The sequence below is a fragment of the Lissotriton vulgaris genome, chromosome 7 (assembly GCF_964263255.1).
Source record: "Lissotriton vulgaris chromosome 7, aLisVul1.2, whole genome shotgun sequence".
Taxonomy (NCBI): Eukaryota; Metazoa; Chordata; class Amphibia; order Caudata; family Salamandridae; genus Lissotriton; species Lissotriton vulgaris.
In genome coordinates, this window is record NC_141695.1 from 563,780,835 (window position 1) to 563,800,522 (window position 19,688).

Consider the following 19,688-nt stretch of genomic DNA (forward strand, 5'->3'; position numbering starts at 1 on the left):
ATGTCATGACACACGCATATGTGCAATAAGTGAATTTGTAATGTACATGTGTACTACATTGTGATGTATTTTCATATGACCATGTCTGTATGCAATTCTTATTAATGTGTCCCCTTGTGTGCCTGTCTTTCTCAGGTCGCTCTGCCTGTTGTCTGTTTGTGTCATCTTGGTACTCCTGCTATTGATCCTGATGATTGCAACAAGTGGTGAATCAGCATTCCATGCACAGAGATGTGGAAATGTCAGTTTGGGTAAGATATCTAAACATGTTTTTTTGGGTTGGAATGCTTTGGGAATGTGTGGGAGTTGTTTCTGTGCTTGTTGTTGAAGCATACATACATGTGCTATTAACATGGATCAAGATGCCTGTTGTAAAACTCCCATGACTGGACAGTCACCCTTCTTGTCAGGCATCTGTTGTTGATTGATGACTCAGGTGAATACATCAATGTGTGTAAACCATGGTCCAGACCATTGCGGATGTCACCGGTTTACATTGTGTGTGACATCATAAGCACAGGTTCTGTGTGGAATTGCAACCTCACTGTGTGCAGCAGGATGTGTTTGGCTCATCACATTTATGTTGTGGGCCAGTACAGTTTGGTTTACCTATTGACATGTTGTGAAGGTGTGGACCACTGTATGTCCCACATGTTCTGACAACTGTCCAGTGAGTCTGTTCGTATGGATGCATTGCCCGATGTGCAAGTATGTAATGTCACTGACCGGTCGCTACATAAGTGCCGGTGGAGAACACTGCTTTGCAAGCCTTCTTGGTAACTTTATGTCAAATTTCTATTGCCATGATTCCAGGAATGTTGCACTGATGACGTAGCAACGTAGTGGTGTTGCCAATGTAAACACTTCCGTTACACCTGTCAGTTATCGTTAATCACAGCAAACTCTGCCATGCTGCATATCCTGGTCACGGTAGGGGTGGTTTGCCGGCTTTGTTCCTCATTACTCTCTGTAGAGTTTGGTCACACCTGCTTGTCATGTTTGGCATTGTAAGGCACAGTTTGAAAAGCCAATGTTTGGCTCTTGTTAGGCTTCCTTGTGTTTAAATAATCCCCTTCCTCGTTGCATTAGCTAAGTACAGCTCTAGCGGGTGATGTGTACCTTACATTCATGACCCTCACTGATTCCCAGGGCTGACTACAGTTATTTGATTTGTGTGAGTAGCACTGCTACACATTCTATTCACTGTATTTTTTGAGCCACATTCATACACTGTGAGTAAGTTTGTGAGCGCTGGTTCTAATTGCATTGAAGCAGCCTGGTGAGCGTTAGACTCCCTTCGTTTAGGAGACAAACTCTGCGATCCTTTTATGTGTCCCTGTTAATACTTCAGATTGAGTATCATTTCAAAACCTGTGTTGACGAATTGGATACAGTGGCTGTGGTTAAAGTACACCGGTGTAACTGTTACGGTAGACATCATGAGTATAAGGTGATTCAGTGCCAAGAAGTGTTGAATTGTTATGCTTGTTTACCTTTGTTTCAGATCTCCCTCCATGCTGTTCCCATCCTCTCCTTCCCTCGCCTGATCACCCTTTAGAGTCTGTCATTCATATTCAGACCAAGGGGCTATATGGAGATGGACCCCTTTTACAAAACGAACAAATCTGAGGATCAAAGGTACCAACTGTCCCTGGCAGTCATGTGGAGATAGTTTCAGCAGCATTACAGGTGGCCTCATTGCATTACAAATATTTCCTTCTGAACAATGCCCCTGGCCATGTACATTTGCTAAATCAGCATGGCCTCAGAACAAACTTGTACCATTTCTGTTGTTAAAGTATTCCTAAGTGTACATTGTGCCCCATTACTGTCACCACAGATGTCTTTCCAGTGTGCATGCCTCATCTATGGCATACTTTACAATGATTTTGGTTATGTGTACTGGGGGAACATGCATGATGTTTGTAATATGTCATGGTCCAATATGTGATTGACAAACATGCTTGTGTATGTATTTGATTTAGCTTAAACCCTACAACGGTCATGCAACACAAGCTGATGCTGTTTGTCCTCTGCCCCGCTTGGCCTTTTGGTGCCTGATCCTGTGGCCGTCATATTTAGTGATTGTTCACCCATTTCCTAGCAGTTGTCATGAGTAGGATTATGGAGGGGTTGCCACCTCTGCTGGGTTTTACATAAAGAGAAGAACTACGAATACCAGAATGCTTAGCGGGGGGAGGCGTCATCGTCTATATAGTTACCTGCCTGCTGAGGCATTGTGTACGTGATTTTGACTGGTTACCAGAGCTTCGAACTTGTGTTTCCCCGCGTTGGTTGTGAGCCAGCCAAGGCGGAGTTCTCTATCGATGAGAGAAGGCGTGCGGCAGCTGCCGTGTGCCTCAGCTGTTTTGCTGTTCGGATTTTCCCCTCAATCCCGGCTGGAAAATATCTGGCATTAAAGGAGGGGTGAAGCGGCTGATTCCCAAGGCGGCCTTTCCGAAAAGCCTTTGTTCTCTCGGCTGAGAGAACTAACGAGCGGGGAGTAGCAGCTTCCCTTTAGAGCGTTCAGCGGCGGTTGAACGCGGTTCTAGCACCGGCTGGTGTTATCGGAGTCCTTCAGAACAGATAAGGATCGGACTTCTCCTGAAGTGAAAGGATTCCGTGAGTTCTGTGATTAAAGAACTAGTGCGCACTAGCGCTTTTTAGGAGACGCAGTCTAGTACTTTAGAGCTTGATTACCAAAAACCTGGGATGATATCGTTTCTAATTTTGGATTACTGAACTTTGTGGTTGCAAGACTGTGTTCTGCTTTGGATCATTCTCGAGACTTTCAAAGACTAATCAAGTTATTTTGTGCACATTTACCTCTTCATTTGGATTTAAGAAGGTTCAATATTAGGGATTATAATTTGGTGCAAACCCAGGAAGGCTGGAAGGTGTGTGGGTGAACACAACATTGGAAGAGTGTTTGGGGTGTGGAAGTGCCTTATTGAATGCTGACCTTGTTTCTTACATTCCAGATTTGTGTGTTAAAGTGGAAGAAGGTCTTTACACTACCTACCGAGAGGGAGAAGAGGAAATTATAGCTAGTGCCCGTGGTAGGTGGTGTCCTAGCGAGACTTACCGAGAGTAGTTAGCAGAAATGTGTTACTAATTATTGTTTGTTTTCTTGGTTTTTCTCATTTCAGCCTCCCGTTCCGTTCCAGTCCCTTCCTGGTCTTTTTTCCCTCACCTGATTTCCTTATGCTCTGTGGGTTTTGATTTCAGAGTATAGAGCAGTCTGGAGGTGGACCCCTATATAGCATCGCCCTGATCCTGAGGATACGCGGTCGTGACAGAATCACGTACCCAAGTATTAACATCCTCCTGGTCAGGGGGTGCTGTAGGGATGGCCACTCTAGACGATGTGTTGCATGCGTTGGGTGTGGTTCAACATCAACTTGAGGCTTCTAGAGCTGAAACTGCAGCATTGAAAGAACGTTTTGATAGACAATCGCGCAACCCATTTGATGCTACTACTGGGGGTTCACCTATACAGGTTACAGTGTCTCCCCCTATACCGTTGGAAAGTCCAGAGAGGTATTCTGGGGATCCGGCTACGATACAGACCTTTTTGACCCAGGTTGCCTTACACTTCTCGTGTAGACTAGCCTCCTTCCCTACTCACATATCCCGAGTTGCCTTTGCGATTTCCTATCTAACGGGGGACGCTGCCAACTGGGCAGTGCCTTTTGTGAGATCAGATGATGCTCTTTTGTCTAACTGGGAAGAATTCCGTGCGGAGTTTGAGAGGGTCTTTGATAGACGGGCCACTACGTTGAGTGCGGATAAAGAGTTGTTGGGGTTGCGTTAGGGGAGGAAGGAACTTGTAACCTATATGACTGCCTTCAACAGATTGGTGGTAGAGACGTCTTGGCCTGAGACTAAACGGATGGCATTATATTATCAGGGTTTGAATGAGGACCTCAAAGATGTGTTAGCACAGATAGACCCCCAACCTAAGACCTGTATTGATTTGATTAATCTTACTTTGAGATTAGATCATCGTATGACCGACAGAGGCGGAGAACGCAAGAGGGGAGACAGATACGGAGGTGGACCGCCCCTGGGGGGTCGGTCTAGTGTAAAGGATGCGGGACCAGAGCCCATGGAGTTGGGGGCGATTCGGCCACCTTTAACGAAATTAGAGAGGGAGAGTAGAAGAGCTATGGGTCTCTGCATGTATTGCGGTAAAATGGGGCATTATGTTAGGGACTCCACCATGAGGCCAAAAAAGACCAATTATTTCCCTCCAGCGAAGCAGTTAGCGGTGACTAAGGCAGCAGCTAGTGATGTTGGTCATCCCAATACTGAGGTTTCGTCTATGGAACGGAAGCCATCACCTGAGTGGAAAATTCCGTCATTGAAGGTACCCACATGTAAGAAGTCTGAGACTCATATCCTGTTATCTATGTTCTTGATTACTAACTACGAGAATCATCCGGTAGTGTCCTTGATTGATTCTGGTGCGACTGGCAATTTTATAGATCAAGGGTTGGTTGACAGACTGGGGTTGGTGAAGGTGCCTATTAGTAAACCTGAAATGGTGTTGGCCGTGGATGGCACGCAGTTGAAGTCTGGCCCGGTTACAGCCCATACTGAGAACGTGGAAGTGGTTATGCCTGGGGGGGTAGGTAGTCACAGAGAAAGGATTGTGTTGAACATTATTGAGGGTCCTCAGTATGAGGTAATACTTGGGATGCCCTGGTTGTGGCAACACAATCCTTCCATAGATTGGAGAGCAAGGACAGTTGGTTTTGAGTCTGAGGAATGTGAAGATCGTTGTTTGATGTCCTCGGCATCCCATGTGACCTCTTTGGCCCATTGGTTCGCCATAGACACGGCGGTGGAAAAGGAGGTGGAACTGCCCTCCGCATACAATCGTTTTCAGGATGTCTTTAGTGAAGTGAAGGCGGAAACATTTCCCCTGCATAGGGATTATGATTGCCAAATTGACTTGGTGGAAGGGGCGGTGGTACCTTCATGTAGGGTGTATGCCCTTTCAGTGTCGGAAACAGAGCATCTGAGGAAATACATTGAGCACTTTAGCACCCTTGGGTTCATTCGTCCTTCACGCTCCCCTGCTGCCTCGCCACTTTTTTTCATTTCAAAGGCCAATAAAGAGTTGAGGGCATGCATCGATTATAGACAGCTGAACAGGGTGACTGTGCGAAACAGGTATCCGCTTCCACTCATCGCCGTCCTTTTGGATCAGGTCCGGGAGGCGGGGATTTATACACGCCTGGACTTAAGAGGGGCTTATCATTTAGTCAGGATCCGGGCTGGTGATGAGTGGAAGACGGCGTTTAAGACCTGTTTTGGTCTTTATGAGTACCTGGTAATGCCGTTCGGGCTTTGTAATGCCCCGGCGGCATTCCAGTTTTTCATAAATGACATTATGAAAGAGTACCTGGACAGGTTTGTTATCATCTATATTGATGATGTTTTGATCTATTCTGTGACGTCAGCTCAACATGTGAGTCATGTGTTCTTGATATTGCAAAAGCTGCAGGAGGATCACTTATTCTGTAAATTGAGTAAGTGTGAGTTTGGTGTGGAAGAGGTGGAGTTTCTGGGGGTGATCCTTAACCCTCGAGGGTTCAGAATGGCTGACAGAAAGGTGAAGGCGGTTCTGGAGTGGCCGGTCCCTTTGAATGTGCACGACATCCAGTGCTTCCTGGAGTTCTCTAATTATTATAGGAGATTTATATCACATTTTTCACAGCTGGTTTCTCCTATTACTCGCTTGCTACAAAAGGGAGTACCTTTTTTGTGGACACAAGAAACCGCGGAGGCATTTGAACAATTAAAATATGCGTTCAGTTCTGCTCCCGTTCTAATGCACCCCCAGATGGATGTGCCGTTTATAGTTGAAGCAGATGCCTCTGATGTGGCGATTGGGGCTGTATTATCCCAGCGAGATCAAGCAACAGGATTGTTGCACCCTGTAGCATTTCTCTCGAAAAAACTGAATCCGGCTGAAGTGAATTATACCATTGCCGAAAAAGAACTGTTGGCAGTGAAGAAGGCATTTCAAGAGTGGAGGCATTATCTGTGGGGAGGAAACCATCCAGTGACAGTATATTCTGATCACCGTAACCTTGTGTACTTGAAGACGGCCCAGCACCTGTCACAACGGCAGATGCGTTGGATGCTGTTTTTCGCGGAGTACGAGTTTACTATTACTTTCCGGCCGGGGGTAGAGAATAGAAAAGCTGATTCCCTATCCCGGTGTTTGAATACGGACTGTGATAAGAGGATGGCTCCCAAACCTATTATATCGCCAGAGGTGGTGTTGTGTTCGATCCAGGTGGAACATTTTCTGGAAGTGGTAGCTAAGCAGTGTACTCCGCAGCAATGGGAAGAGTGGGCGGCCGTGACAGTTCATCGGTCCCTTAAACATGGATTACCAATGGTGCAGAACAGGTTGTTCCTTCCGACCCATGCGCTCCTTTTGATGGCATTTAACTGGTGTCATAATGCCTTGATGGCTGGTCATCAGGGACATCAAAAGACCGTACATGAAGTGCAAAGACATTTCTGGTGGGAAGGCCTGGTACGGGATGTAAGACAGTGGGTAAACCAGTGTGAAACCCGTGCGAGAGCCAAGAACATTTCATCGAAGCCAGCAGGGCTACTCATGCCGTTGCCGACTCCATCGAGGCCGTGGCAGGTCATAAGTTTGGATTTTGTGGTGGGTTTGCCCATGGACAAAGGGAATGATGCCATATTGGTTGTGGTGGATAGTTTCACCAAAATGGGACATTTCATCCCCTGCAGGAATCTTCCCTCAGCTTCGCAAACAGCCCAGTTGCTATTAACTCAGGTGGTTCAGCTTCATGGGGTTCCGCAAGTCATCATCTCGGACAGGGGTCCGCAGTTTGTGGCCAGGTTCTGGCGTACCTGGTGTAAAGCTTTGAATATCTCTGCGACCCTGTCGACCAGTTTCCATCCTCAATCTGATGGTCAGACAGAGAGGCTGAACCAAACTCTGAAAAAGTATCTTTGCTGCTATGCCGATGAGGCTGCGGATTCCTGGGTTTCTCTGCTGTGGCTAGCGGAACTGTCCTATAACAATGCTTGGCACTGTTCTACTGGGGAAACACCTTTTCGGGCGAATTCCGGGTTCAATTCTAACATCCGACCTGTGACCATACCCTGTGATGTGGCCAATCATCCAACGGTGGCTGGCCAAGTGAAGGCGCTTTTGAAGATCCATCGGAAGGTGCAGGCCTCTTTGGATAAGGCAAAGGTGTCGTACAAGAAATGGGAAGACAAGCATCGGAGGGAAGGGCCAGAGTATAAAGTGGGAGACAGAGTGTGGCTCTCAACAAAAAATATCCGTTTCAGATTCCGGAGCGTTTTCCATCCCCGCTACATTGGGCCTTACACTGTGGTGAGACGGGTGAATCCGGTGGCCTACAAACTAAAGCTTCCAGCTTCATTACGGATTCATCCTGTCTTCCATTGCAGCTTATTGAAACCAGCCTTCGCTGCTCGCAGGAAGGCAGTCCCTCCTGTATTACGCGATGGGAACCTGGAATATGAGGTGCGCAAGATTCTGGATTCCCGTTTCAGGCAGAGGAGGTTGTGGTTTCTTGTGTCCTGGAAGGGGTATGCTGCTGAGGATGATTCATGGGAACCTAGTTCCGGGGTTCATGCTCCTATTGCTATCCGCCGCTTTTTTGCCAGTCATCCGGGGAAGCCTGGAGCAAGTAGGTGCTGGTAAGGAGGGATATACTGTCATGAGTAGGATTATGGAGGGGTTGCCACCTCTGCTGGGTTTTACATAAAGAGAAGAACTACGAATACCAGAATGCTTAGCAGGGGGGAGGCGTCATCGTCTATATAGTTACCTGCCTGCTGAGGCGCTATGTACGTGATTTTGACTGGTTACCGGAGCTTCGAACTTGTGTTTCCCCGCATTGGTTGTGAGCCAGCCAAGGCGGAGTTCTCTATCGATGAGAGAAGGCGTGCGGCAGCTGCCGTGTGCCTCAGCTGTGTTGCTGTTCAGATTTTCGCCTCAATCCCGGCTGGAAAGTATCCGGCATTAAAGGAGGGGTGAAGCGGCTGATTCCCAAGGCGGCCTTTCCGAAAAGCCTTTGTTCTCTCGGCTGAGAGAGCTAACGAGCGGGGAGTAGCGGCTTCCCTTTAGAGCGTTCAGCGGCGGTTGAACGCGGTTCTAGCACCGGCTGGTGTTATCGGAGTCCTTCAGAACAGATAAGGATCGGACTTCTCCTGAAGTGAAAGGATTCCGTGAGTTCTGTGATTAAAGAACTAGTGCGCACTAGCGCTTTTTAGGAGACGCAGTCTAGTACTTTAGAGCTTGATTACAAAAAACCAGGGATGATATCGTTTCTAATTTTGGATTACTGAACTTTGTGGTTGCAAGACTGTGTTCTGCTTTGGATCATTCTCGAGACTTTCAAAGACTAATCAAGTTATTTTGTGCACATTTACCTCTTCATTTGGATTTAAGAAGGTTCACTATTAGGGATTATAATTTGGTGCAAACCCAGGAAGGCTGGAAGGTGTGTGGGTGAACACAACATTGGAAGAGTGTTTGGGGTGTGGAAGTGCCTTATTGAATGCTGACCTTGTTTCTTACGTTCCAGATTTGTCTGTTAAAGTGTAAGAAGGTCTTTACACTACCTACCGAGAGGGAGAAGAGGAAATTATAGCTAGTGCCCGTGGTAGGTGGTGTCCTAGCGAGACTTACTGAGAGTAGTTAGCAAAAATGTGTTACTAATTATTGTTTGTTTTCTTGGTTTTTCTCATTTCAGCCTCCCGTTCCGTTCCAGTCCCTTCCTGGTCTTTTTTCCCTCACCTGATTTCCTTATGCTCTGTGGGTTTTGATTTCAGAGTATAGGGCAGTCTGGAGGTGGACCCCTATATAGCATCGCCCTGATCCTGAGGATACGCGGTCGTGACAGCAGTGACCCATGAGTAACCAGACACTCCTTCCTTTCCATACACATGTAACATGCTGCTATGCAAATATCCATGTCTTTTTGTGCCACTTTTCCATGGTGTCTCACACCTTCTGCCATCATGTGTGCAGACATTCCTGATGCTGCATCCCCTGTGACACCGCAACACCCAGTGGCAAGATTCTGTGACACACACGCCTCCAATATGCTCCACCATCCATCAGTCTATTCTTAAGGCAGACCGCAGATTGTCCGTGCCACAGTTGCACCACATCCATGACAAAGGCAAGCATATCAGCACCTGCAACGGGCACAGTGCAAGGCCCTGTGGTCATTCAATGACACAGGTTACATTACAGACTCATGTTCCTGCCACCCTCCACACAGTGAACACCAGACAATCATGCACCTGGAATCAGGCAACCCCTAAGAGCACACATTACAGCTTCGCAGGCTGTGTGTGCAACTCATACTGCTAATCCCGCACTGCAACACATAACAGTGCATGTCCGTACAAGCAGGTCATGTGCGTCGTTCGGCACACATGCGACTTACACCAGCACAACATTGGACTCTGTTACCTCATCAACACAACAGCACAACACAAAACCATCATTACTGTGACCTGGTTGTACGTAAGCCCCGCACACAACTTCTACATTGCCATCACAGAAGGATACTAGACCACCTGCAAGGACGACACCAACTTTCCAGGAGTATGATTGTCAAAACTTTGAGAGGAACACCCCCAGAGTGACATACACCACCAAGGAGCAATTGTGGTTATGCTCAAATATTGCAGCTCTGACAGGATTTTAGTTGATTAGAATCAGAAGGTCCTCAGCATATGATATCATTTAGACTCCAGACATGGCAATCTATTCAGCCAGCGTGGTAAAGTAAATATTACCAAAGTCTGCATGCTCTGAGCAGAGCCCTGCGGCATACCCCACTTCTATGTCTTCACTAAGGAGTCGATGTTGTCGGTGCGGACCTGATGTGTGCAGTCAGATAGTTAGGACAATATCCAGTTCAGCACTGAGGACCACACACATATGGTCTTCATGTGGTTCTGAAGAATGTGATGGTCTATGGTGTCAAATGCTGTAGACATGTCAAACAGGACCAACGCCGCCTTGGAACCTCCATCTACCTCCCAGCGTATAGAGTCTGCTATTTGTATGAGGGCCACCTCTGTACTATGGGTGGGATGGAAGCTGGATTGTGAGTCATGAAGGAGGCTAATACCTTCAAAAAATTGAATCAGTTGCTTCCATGAAAATTTCATATAAATCTTTGCCAGGACTGATAGATAGATCTTGGTGTATGAGTGGAAGCTTAAACAGGATCTGTGTTACCTTTACTAAAGATTTTAGGAGGAACGTGTGTCTCCACACATCTGGGTTAGAGACCAATCTGAGGTAAGGGTTCCACATGACGTTTCAGTGTTGATAGTGAATCTTTGCAAGGATGTTGTAGTGGTTTGTGGGCAGGGGGTCGGGAGGTGAAGTGGATTAACATATGCTAATTGAGCTGAGAGGCTTCCACATAAATTGTGTTAAAATCTTAAACCACGGGGCTGCTACACAACTCTCCCGATTGCTTCTCAGACACTGGACTAGTACTTCAGCACACAGTCCCACAGCTAAACAGGAAAAAAATGGATCAGTGGTAGAGCAACTCCTGCCTGGAGGACAGACCTACCACCATCCTGCATTGGTACATCAATGTTTGAATCTAGTTCACCAAATCCACACCATCGCTAAGTCATGATGCAAGTCCATCCACATGCTGGAACAGACCTTCAGATAGATCCACTCCTAGTCAAGACAGACAGCCACCCAGGTCCACAACAGCAGCTGCTCAACTACGTCAACAACCTCTACACAGGAAGAAGAGCCAGACTCTAGGAGGACATGTGCACACCCAGGGCGCATGGGCACACCTCATCATCAACATCCCCTGCAACAGCCGCATGACATTCCACCTGAGATACCTACTAGAGTCAAGAGTGACACTTGATCCTGCTTGCAGGCCAGGTCGTCCCCCTGCCAACGAACAGCTCCACCTGTTCCCTGACCGCTACTGTGTGAAGCGTGACTTTGCACCTGCTGTGCCCACCCTTCCACTGTGCAGTTGCAGTTGCCTACTGCACTTTCCCCTGTGATTTGTAACTTGTATTATCTTTCTCCTCCGTGTACGCTGTGCTCTGTTTTTCCATTGTAGCCGATAAGGTGTTCCCATGCAATTTTTTCACCCACCTGCCCCCTTACTTCTACGCACCCCTTCCTGCAGCCAACCCTGCGGCAATGCCCCCTCGCCACCATGCTCCAGCCTCCTAGATGCACCTTCCTCCCTGCTTTAAAATGGCAGAGGTGCACAGCGGGTGCGCCACTGGCGCACCGAAGGTGCACCAAAGGCAAGCCCATCTGTGCCCGTCCGCGCCTGGAAGGCACCCAGCGCCAGAACCCCTGGACCCCAAAGCTACCACAACACCAGCCTGCATTATGACTCCAACACCCTCCACGCACACAATCCTGGATGCGATAACTCCTGCTACCGTGCTACCCCAAAGCACACCCAAGGGACCTTCACCTGCCGGAACTGCAGTTTCAACAGCATCCAGCCCACCAAACCATCGAACAGAGAACCCACCACCTCCAATGCATCCTCCTCCTCACCCACTCCGCTCGCAAGGACGCCATCAAACTCTGGGACCTCCTAGACTCAACCACCCCCGACGTCGCCTTCCTGACGAAGACCTGGCTGAACATCACCTCGGCACAAGACATCGCCATTGCCATCCAAGAGGGCTACCAAATCTCCTGCAGAGACCGTACCAACAGAGTGGGAGGGGGCATCGCCATGATCCACAAGGACTCCCTCAGAGTCACAAACAACACCAAAGACACCCTCACCACCGCCAAGCATATGCACTTCCAGATCCACACCGACCCCAACACCACCCTCAGAGTAACTCTTGTCTACAGACCACCCGGACCCCCACCACAGTTCAGCGGCACCATCGCCAACCTCATTCACACCCACACCCTCACATCCACGGACTACATCCTCCTCGAGGACCAGAACTTCCATCTCAACAACAACGCCAACTCCACCGCCCTGATCGACAACCTTGGCAACCTCAGACTCAAATAGCTTGTGACAACAGCCACACACTCCACTGGACACACACTGGACCCCATGTTGTCCACAAGCCCCCAAGTCTCTGTCAACCACATCACCAAACATTACTGGATTGACCACAGATGCGTCCACTTCACCTTCAGGAAGCACACCAAACACCACCGCACCCAACAGTTGCCACACCGCTGCTGGGGCAAGGTCACCAAGGACCAAGTGACCACCACCCTCGCCCTGGGACGACCCACCGCCCCACCGACCCCAACACCACCACCATCAACATCATACAGTGGATCAACAACTGCCCTTACACCCTTGCCCCACTCAAGACCTCAGCAACCAATCACATCAACTAGTAAGCCTCTTGGTTCACCAAAGACCTCCAGCTCTCCAAACGCACCTGTCAGAAACTGGAGAAGAACTGGCTCTGCAACTGAACACCAGACAGCTACACAGACCACAAGAATGCCACCCACAAACACCACCAACTAATCAGGGCTACCAAGAGAACTGCCTTCAAGGACCGCCAACACAACAACACACACAACACCAAAGAGCTCTTCAACATCGTGAAAGACCTCTACAACCCCACCTCCAACACCAACGACATTCCACCATCACAAGATCTGTGCAAATCACTGGCCACCTTCTTTCACTGCAAGATCACTGACATCCATGACAGCTTCAACACCAACACCCCCTCATCCACCACCAAGGCCACCACCCCTGCCACCCCCACATGCACCAGTCCCCTGACCGCCTGGTCCAACGTCAGCGACAAAGACACCAGCAAGACCATGAACTCCATTCACTCCGGATCCCCATCTGACCCATGCCCTCACCACGTTTTCAACAAAGCAAGCACAGCCATTGCACACCATCTCCGAAAAACTATCAACATCTCCTTCAAGACAGCAACCTTTATGGAGAGCTGGCAGCACACCGAGATCAACACCCTGCTGAAGAAACACAAGGCAGACCCCAATGACCTAAAGAACTTCCAGACCATCTCCTTGCTCACTTTCCCCACAAAATTCACGGAGAAGATTGTCACCAGACAGCTGACCCGCTACCTAATAGACAACAACATCCTGGATCCCATCCCAGTCCGGCGTTCCCAGCAACCACAGCACGAGAACACCCTCATCGCCACCACCAACGACATCTTGATCCTGATGGACAAAGGAGAACCAGACGCACTCATCCTTCTGGACCTATCAGCAGCCTTTGACACGGTCTGCCACTGCACCCTAACAGCATGCCTCCATGACGCTGGAATCCAAGAGATGACTCTGGCCTGGACCACATCCTTCCTCTCCGGCAGTACCCCGAACGTCCGCCTCCCACCCTTCTGCTCCAAGACCACCAAAATCATCTGCGGCATCCCAGAGGCATCATCCTTCAGCCCGGCACAGTTCAATATCTACATGGCACCACTCGCCCAAGTCACTCAACAACACAGCCTCAACATCATCTCCTATGCCAACGACACACAAATTATTATATCCCACACCAGAGGCACCCACACCACCAAAGCCAACTTCCACAGGGGAATGAAGGCCATTGCAGAATAGATGATGGACAGCAGGCTGAGGCAGAATAAAGACAAGACGGAGGTCCTCATCCTCAACACCACCCCATCAGCCTGGGATGACTCCTGGTGGCCAACATCGCTAGGAACAGGCCCAGCACCCACTGACCACGCACACAACCTGGGGGTCATCCTCAAATCCGCCCTCTCCATGACCAAGCAAGTCAACGCCATCTCCGCGTCATGCTTCAACACCCTGCGAAAGCTCAGCCGTATCTTCAAATGTATCCCCTCCAACACAAGAAAAACCATCACCCAGGCCCTCGTCACCAGCAGACTGGACTGCGGGAACACCCTCTACGCAGGAACATCAACCAAGCTCTTGAGACGGTTGCAACGCATCCAGAATGACTCGGCACAACTGATCCTCGATGCCCCCCCCCAACGCAGTGACATCACACCCCACCCCACCTGAGAGGCCTGCATTGGCTCCCCATCAGCAAGAGGATCACCTTCAAACTCCTCATCCATGCACACAAAGCCTTATACACCGCCGTACCAGCATACCTCAATGACTGACTCAGCTTCTACACCCCCACCCGCAGCCTTCGGTCTGCTAGCCTCGCCCTCGCAACTGTTCGACGCATCCAGAATTCTACCTCCGGCGGCAGATCCTTCTCCCGCCTCACCACCAAGACCTGGTACACTCTCCCAACCAACCTACATCAGACCCAGGAGCTGCTGCCCTTCACAAAACTCCTCAATACCTGGCTCTTCGATCAGTAGCAGCCCCCTCCCCTCCACCCAGTGCCTTGAAACCATCACAGGTATGTAGCGCACTTTACAAATATCCACTTTGATTGATTGTTTGAGAGTCCCACTGTCAACTGCAGACAGACCTTCATACTCCTCAGCCACACTCAGTAGGCACTCCTCAACCACAAACCAAAAAAGAAATATGGACATCTCCCATCCAACACCATGTTGCCTGTAGTCCGTCCAGCCACCCTTGCCCTGGGTAACATTCATTACTTCCACAGTACAACTGCATGCAGGTGATAGTTAGCCCGCATCAAGAAACAGACATGGTAGTCCCTCCGTGGACACCGACACATTACCCATGACCTGTAAACCTTCATGATTCTCTTATGTAACTGTCAGTCAGAGCAGTATGGCAATCCCCCCCCCCCCCCTCAGCAGATAGTAACCATCACGTGTGAGTATTTACCACAATGGATGTAGTTGATCATACATTGTGACCTATGTGTGTCCACAACGAGACTCAGATCCCAGTGTATGGATGGCTTGTGTTTGATCAACACTCTGGCATACTTTGACATATCCGGACACGTATGTTGTTGACCCATGTTTTTTTTTTATTCTCCATCTTGTGAGTGAAAAGTGAATAGGTGTTAGGTGCTGTACAAAAATGTGGGGAATCCAAAGTTCACATAAAGAGATGTGATCCCTTGCAGTTTCAGTCAACAGAATCCAGAGCACCGTGTTTGGCATCATTGGTGACACTGCGACCAGCAAGTCCATGTGGGAGAGTGTGACAATCAATAAGGTGATGCTGTTGCACACAGAAGCAAGATGCCAGACCAGGTGACATGGGAGATGCACATGGCCCTCTGCCTCTCAACGTCTTCTCCATGGACGACCCACCTTCCTTGAGGGACCCTCATATGCAGGCCTTGACGCTGCCTGGGACTCTCCGTCGGATGGTTCCACCTCCTCCTCCCTCCCTGTGCCTGTTGGCAGTCTTTGCCTATATGTTTCTGGCCTAGTGACACAGGGAGAGTGCTGCATGTTGTCAGCAATCCGACGGAGTGAATGGCTTATGTCCCTTTGCACCGCCAAGAGCTCGGCCAGTCTTGCCTCCATCCATCCTTTGCGTCGTCGTTGACTTATTGTGTTGCTCGGCCTGCTGTTTTTTTAAAGCGATGAGGGCCCCCACTCCCTGGCTGAACTCCCTGGTATTCTGCCGGTATCCCTCCATGATGTTTCTGAGTTCAGACATACCAGGCCCATCAGCTTGCTGGTCAGGTTCTCGCCTCCGCCTTGTGCCACTCCCACCACCCCTGCCCACACGAGCCCGGCCTGCTGCTGTGGACACATCAGGTCGACGGGACCCCTGAGGGTTGACAGTGGTGGTCTGCCTCCTTCTGGGTGTCCAACGAATCTTGTCCCTCATTGTTAGACTGGATCAGTTGTGGATTGTGGGCAGGGCTCCAAACTGTCTGCTGGGATGTGGCAGGAGTGGGTGTGGTGGTTGGCACAGATGTCTATGATCCAGCTGCTGCACAGGTTTGGGATCCAGAGGTGCTAGGTTGGTCTGTGTCATCAATTGAGTGGTGAGAGGTGTCACTGTTGGTGGTATCAAGGTCCTGTGGAGCCTGTAACTGTGATCCTTCTCCCCCTGGTTGGGGGTAGATTATGCACGTCACCCTATGGGTGTGAGAGACAGACAATGTTAATGCCATTTAATGCAAAAAATATTTTTCATTGTCGTTATCACTGTTACACCTGCTTTGGAATTTTCACACTGTTTACTTGTGGTATCAGATTGATCTGTGTTCAGGACACATTTTAATGTGAGGGTCTATTTACAATGAATGGCACAGCTAGGCATATCAGCAGTGATTTGGCAGTCATTGTGCACCACACCACACCAGCAAGAATGCAACACTTTCACACTGTGGATCAGCATAGTGTGATAACAGTACAGCTGCGTCCCACATCTGTGCCAATGAAGTGGCACATTGCTTGAGTTGTGTTGCTGGTGCAACGCAGATCCAGCAATGCTCTGTGTGGCCCTATCTGCACAATGCTGTGTCAATCCTTACGTCCGCTTCCGGCATGCACAGGTTTTTGAGGCAGCATGCGCATAAAAGTGGCTGAGTGAAATTTTTAAGACTTCAATCAGCCACTTTTGGGAGGTGTTGCTCTGCAGTGACGGGCAGCCACCGCACATCACAAAGGAACACACCATGACCAGTCCGCATACTTCTGCCTCAGGGCTGTAGAACGTGACACATCTCCCAGGTGCATCACCTTGTCAATACCCAGCACCATTGCAGTAATATTTGTGCGTCTGCTGCATCAGTAAGGTGTAGCTACGTCATCGTGGTATAAGTGCAAGTGACTTGTGACTCAGGCCTATGCATTTTTTGCTTAAATGCTTCATCAGATCTGTATTTGTTGTGTTACATGACGGTTGTGACAGTGGGCCACTACATTGCCTGACCCAGCTGGCTATGTTTATGTAAGTGGTGTGTGTGACAGGCCGTCCTGGTAGCTGGAGTGTGCGTTGGAACTAGGCCTCACTCATGGTGTGGCTGTCCCCCCATGAAGCATGCTGCAATAACCGTGGTTGTGAGTTCCGTTTTAAGATATCTGACCTTGTTGTCCTGATGTTAGTGTTTGCACTGGTCACAGGATGACCTTGTGCGGCATACACCATGGCCCAGTGTCAGCTATGTTCTCAGTACTTTCTCACTCCCTGTACATTGAGCATGGTCCATGGGTGTGTACCTGGACCATATGGGATGATTGCAATTGGGCTTGTGTGTACACATTAGTGGTGATAGGGTTGTCCAAAGTTTAACTTTCTTCACCATCCCCCTTGCATCCTTCTGGCCCTAAGCCCTGCACCCACCCCCATGCTAATGACCACTGTTAGGAGTCATATCAACACACACCTCCTATGTCTAGACACTGCTGGGAGTCATATCTACACCCACCTCCTATGTCTGAGCACTGCTGGGAGTCCTGTGCACACACCCCTCCTATGCCTGGACACTGCTGGAAGTCATATCCCACCCCCTCCTATGTCTGGGCACTGTTGGGAGTCATATCCACACCCCTCCTATGTCTGGGCACTGCTGGGAGTCCTGTGCACACACCCCTCCTATGTCTGGCCACTGCTGGGAGTCCTTTGCCCACACCCCTCCTACGTCTGGGCACTGCTGGGAGTCATGTCCACACCCCCCTCCTATGTCTGGACACTGCTGGGAGTTATATCCACACCCACCTCCTATGTCTGGGCACTGCTGGGAGTCCTGTGCACATGCTCTTCCTATGTCTGGACACTGCTGGGAGTCATATCCACCAACCCCTCATATGTCTGGGCACTGTTGGGAGTCCTCTGCACCCACACCTCTTATGTCTGGCAAATGCTGGGAGTCCCCCATTGCACATGAGTTGTTTGTATACTCACCAGATTCCACGACTCCATCAATTCCATGTACTCCCACCAGTGGAAGCAGGGCCATGCCCTTCTCCTCCCAGGGCTGGAACTGTACTGGTCTGCGGGGACCACCACCTCCAGTGTATTGGCTATTGGCATAGTCCTCATCCATCTTGCGTTTGACCATCCTCCGCAGATCGTACCACCTGGCCTGCAATCCTTCCTGGTGCGCCTGATGGGTGCAACAGCATTGACCCTATTGACGATCCTCTCCCACAGCTGAGTTTGGGCAGCTATACTGGTCTGTCTGACCAATGCGCCAAACAGCAGTGGCTCTACTCTGATGACTTCATCTGCAAGGATCTCCATCTCCTGGTTTGTGAATTTTGGATTCTCTGGTGCAGACATGCTGTGGGGTGAATGTGATTTGGGGGGTGATGGTGTGTATGGATGGGGGATTGTGGGTCTGAATGTGAAGGGGGTGTGTGGATCTGAATATTAATGGTGGGTATATGTGAAGGTGGATGGTTGAGGCTGTTGGTGTGTTGTCAGTCTCTGTAGGTAAATGGGTATGTTGCAAAGGACAATGGTTTGTGTGTTTGGGCCCTTTTTATTTGTCCATTTGTGGGTGTGGCTTAGTTTGAATTTTCGTGTGGGTGTGTTATAAGGGGTGGGTCTGAGTTGGGCCCTCTGTTTGCCACTTTGGATGTGGCCAGGACATTGCTTTACAATGGTTTGTATACAAGAGATATTTATTGTGGTGTTGTGTGACTCTTTTGCATACTCCTTGTGCTGCTTTAGGGGTACGCATGTGTTTTTTTGAGGGGGGTTCGCTTCGTACTTTATTGTGTAGCTCTCTCATATGCAACGTATTTGCAGGGTACGCGTGCGCTTCGTCGAGGGGAGGTTCACTTTTTATTTGATTTTGCGGCTCGCTCATACGCAATGTTTTGCGTACAAATCGCAGTTCATATGCGATGGAGTTTTCCCGTACGAATCGCGTTCACGGTATCCGATCAGGATTGTACTTGGCAGGTCGTATGCCATGTTTATAAATCGTACAGTTCAGTAGCCGAGTCCGTATCGTACGGTTCTTCGCTAGTTTTTTGTACGGTTCGTAAACATTCGGACTGAATCTTTGGAAACGGATCATACTACGCAATTCGGATGACTTTGTGCGAATCGTACGGAAACGGCTACAAATACGAATCGTAGGACGGTTTTCTTTCCCGAATCAGAATCGACCCCTTAGTGTACAGTTTGCTACCTGACAAACAATCCACAACGTACGCTGAACTTTCAAAAGTGATTAAATCAAAAACATCAAACATAAGTCCTAGGAAAATAATAATCGATTTTGAGCTTGCAATGATAAATGTTATTACTAAAATGTATACGGCTACCCAAATTCAGGGATGTTTTTTCCATTTTCCCCAGGCATTTTGGAGTAAAATACAAAAAACATCCCTAGTTGTGGATTATGCATCAGATAGCAAACTGCAATTCGAATTTAAAAAACTAACTGCACTTTGCTTTGTTCCTCCTGGAGGAAGCCACATTTCCATGTGGAGTGGTGGACTGCTATACGAGCTGCTTAGAAGGAGAAGCAAAGACAAACAATGCCATAGAGGGATGGCACAACTTCTTCAACCATACAATTGGAAAACCTCACCCCAACTTTTATCGTTTTTTGAAAACTTTGAGGAAGGAGCAAAGTTTCCAAGAAATGAGAATGTCACAAGCATTAACAGGTAATCTAAACCCACGCATTTCTAAAATATCAAAAGACATGTCTGAAAGACTATTGGGAACCTTACAACAATTTTCATTGTGTGTGGCTTTAGACTACCTGGATAATGTTGCTCTCATACTACATTATTAACTCTACCTATAC